Genomic DNA, 4,077 nt, shown 5'->3' with positions numbered 1-4,077 from the left:
GCTCCGTCTGCTCTGTCGCGCGCGCTTGAATTATTGATATGGGGGATATGAGAGTTTCAAACACAAAAGGCTCAGAAGGGACGCGGCGCGCGAGCGAAAGATGCTCCCGCCCAGGTCCCACTTTTTCTTTTTTTTATCTTTTTTATTTCCACAGACCCCCCCCCCCCCCCCCCCCCCCCCCCACACACACACACACACACACACACACACCCCTCCCTGCCTCTGTAACGGAGACTCATCATCGGATTAGCGCGTGCGCGTCTTCGATATTTTCCAATCACTGCGTGCGGACCGCCCCCTCCCCGCCCCACTACTTAAGAGAGCCTCTCTCCTTTTCTCTCTTTCTGTCCCTGCTCCATCCCAAACTACTGCTTCAATTTCTTTTTTACAGTCTATCTATCTATCTATCTATCTATCTATCTATCTATCTATCTATCTATCTATCTGCAGACAGACAGACAGATAGATGTGTTGAAATAATGCAGAATGTGCCAAATGAGCACCGCTGGGAAATAAAGACAAAAACATCACGAGTCCTTTTTTTAAAGATCATCTTAGTGATTTAGTGTCACTGAGTAAAACGTAGACTTTTACTGCCCTGCAGTGGCGCTAGGTGTATCGATCTCCAAAGCATCGATGCATCCAATACAGTGTTTAAAGTATCGATGTCGTGCCAATAGAAAAAACATAACTGGATCCTACACATATAAGATCACAGACTGGTTACATGAACCAGGGTTGCAGTATTTTCTGCGACTACTGTTCACATTAAGTATAATCAGAAGTATCTTATATTCCACTCAGTTAGCCATCACATCACTTACTTCCCTAAGTGAGAGTAGGCCTACATTAGTTCTTTATGGCAGTGTAAAATATTGATATGCATATGCCACTGTATATCGTGGCTGTGCTTTAAAAATCACACTGCTGTCAGTTTACAGAGGCTCTCACTTCTGCGCTCTTGGTATTTGTCATGGGCCTGAGCTTGTATATAAAACACGACTCTGCGTTGTGTTTTTAAGAAGACAAGGAGTCTCTGATCGATCGTTGCCACTTTATTTCCTGAATGGAAACAACAGTGTTGTATCAGTGCACAGGCTCGCCACCAGAGATGGGCAGTAACGTGTTACTGTAATCCGATTACTTTTTTCAAGTAACGAGTAAAGTAAGGGATTACTATTGCAAAAACGGTAATTAGATTACAGTTACTTTCCCGTAGGAACGCTGCGTTACTGCGTTACTAAACCGTGATTTTTTGCGAGAATGTCTCATGACAGTGACATAAGCGAGTGCGACTTCTGGCAACAGCTGTGTGCAGATCAACAATGGATCATATATCGAGTGCAGAGAGAGTATGAGCGTGCAGCGTTTAAAGCGTGGAAGTACTGACCTTACTTTGAGTTTGATTCCATAAAAAGTGACAAAAACATTAGTGTCCGCTGTGCGTGGGAAGAAAACTTCTTTTTACAGCGAAAAAACCCCTAAACTTCCAAACAAGCACCGAGTAGCTATGACGTAATGGGAAACTCACAGAGAAACTCACGGATTCTTCCACTGACCGCGGCACACCTGCACCAGGGTAAACCTCCGCCTACCCCACTCCTGCTTTACAGGTGAAAATAGAGCAACAGGACCGCTGAGTCTTTGACTTTATTTATTTTCTGCTGTGTTTTACTTGCATCTATTTGAAAGACTGAGTGTAAACACAAAAATATTTTATTTTATGTGCTGGAATGTGCAGAAAATAGGTTTCAATGTTAAACAAATTTCTTCCAGTCAGAGAATGTTGCAGATAATTAAATTTTTGCTTGATGCATAAAGTTAAAAGATTAAAACTAATAAAACAAGTTAAAAAAAGAGACTTTTCCATCTGATCACATTTTGTATGATGGATTATGCAGAAAAAGTAGAATTGGGCTTAAAGATCTATCGCTTTATCACCTCTTCGGGTTGTAAATCGTGTTTTTAAAAAGTAACTAAGTAACTAAGTAATTAATTACTTTTGAAAATAAGTAATCAGTAAAGTAACTGGATTACTTTTTTGGGGAAGTAATCAGTAATTAGTTACTGATTACTTTTTTCAAGTAACTTGACCAACACTGCTCGCCACACACCACTCCGCACAGCCCACTAAGGCAGAACATCCCATTAGCATTCCGCTTTAGCATACAGTTTTACACAATAATAAACAAATGAAAAGTACATAAAACTGGTGTTAGACATGTGTCCACTAAGCACTTATTACACTCGGTGCCCATCAGCTAATCAAACATGTTTTATGTGTCTGTACTACTTAGCTACATCGTGTGCGGAACAATACAACTCACCTCTCGTATGGCTACGGCAGACTGGCAGCGATTACTGCAGCCAGCCTCACCTAACCAGCCACACCGAGAGGGGGGGGCGCTGTTTCCCCATTACACTGACATTTGTGGCAAGTGGAATAATACCACATAAACACTGTTACACTTGGTCACACACTTCAACCAGTTTTTGCCAGCCAGTGTGGTTTTGTTGGTCACTCTGGCATAAATATCACACCCAAGCTGATCGCACAAGTGATCAATGGGGTTGAGGTCAGGACTGCAGGCCGGCCATTCCTCCACTCACAAATTCTGGAGGTCCCTGACAAACCCTACCCTGAGGGGTTGGGCGTTGCCATCTTTGACGATAGAGTTGGTTCCCAGACTGTGGATATATGGGGTGGGCACTGGTAGTAGACTCTCACCTCAATATCTCTCTGCACTGAGACTTATTCACCAGCCCATCGCAGCGCTTGAAAGGATATTTTGTACTCATAAAACAAACAAACAAAAAAACATGGAACGAGAATGTCGTTAGTTTTAGTTTGGGTGTGTATCGTCAAATTAGTGATCCCAAGCTGCCAGATGAAGCTTTGCATCACACTCTTATTGAGCACTGACATGTTTACATGACTGTAAGTTAAAGACCTTCAGAAAGTAAATGGTAAATATGTAGAAATATAAAATAATAAGAAAAACAAAACTGTAATAATCCTGCTTCTTGATATAGATAATAATTTAACTCTGACATATAAAATCTGTTAACCTTATAGCTACGTGTACATTGCTAAAAAACAACAACAACAAAACCTTTTTTATTTAGAGTATAACATGAAGTCAGTTAAACCTCTGGGGCCTTGGTCTGGTCAGGTAAGTAACAGAGGAGATTTCAGCATCACTGGTGTTAATGAAATAACACCAGGTGCATCAGAGGGGTAACAACTAGGCAGCTACTCCAGGAGAGCTGCACAGGACAGTAGAGCATCCTCGAGCCATCAGCAGCCCTGCATTATTCCTACAAAATAACCTCCAGCAGGCCACTGGTGTGAATGTCTCTGACCAAACAATCAGAAAAACAGTGGCCTCGTGAAGTCGTTCAGCATGACCAGTTTGGTGATGGTGATGATCTGGGGATGCACAGACCTCTACAGGCCTGGCAACTGCAATCCTTGGACCCACTGTCAGACTCTACACTGGTGCAGTGGGTCCTGGGTTCCTGCCAGTACACAACAATGCCCGGCCTCATGTTTTGACAGTGTTGGGAAGGTTACTTATAAAATGTATTCCATTACAGATTACAGATTACATGCAAAATGTATTCTGTAACGTATTCCGTTACGTTACTCGATGAGAGTAACGTATTCTGAATACTTTGGATTACTTAATATATTATAATGCTGTTTACAACTACATGAATGTCCTATTGCTGTGTGATTTATTACTGTTACTGAAGGTCCGCGACTCCAAACCGGACCTCTGGCTAATACGTCGGGTTCGTGTCGGGCTCGTAGCCAAAAAATAGCTTTACTTTGTTGTCTGGGTCAACTTTGCTAGTGAGAGACAGAGAGAGGCGTTGAAAGGCTGCTCCAACAGAACTTATTGTTTTCGGAGGAAAACACGAACACGGTGTACAGTCGAGTCTTAATAGCTTACTTACAGCTGGGCTCGTCAGGCACTCTTCTTGGCTGCAGTGGTTATTATTATATTTACATGCTTCCAGCTCCCGTTTCTGCTCGGTGACAGCTCGTACTTTTCCTTTTTCTCCCTCCTCGCG

The sequence above is a fragment of the Rhamphochromis sp. 'chilingali' genome (genome assembly GCF_963969265.1).
Source record: "Rhamphochromis sp. 'chilingali' genome assembly, chromosome: 2".
NCBI classification, from domain to species: domain Eukaryota; kingdom Metazoa; phylum Chordata; class Actinopteri; order Cichliformes; family Cichlidae; genus Rhamphochromis; species Rhamphochromis sp. 'chilingali'.
This window is presented reverse-complemented; position numbering follows the sequence as displayed.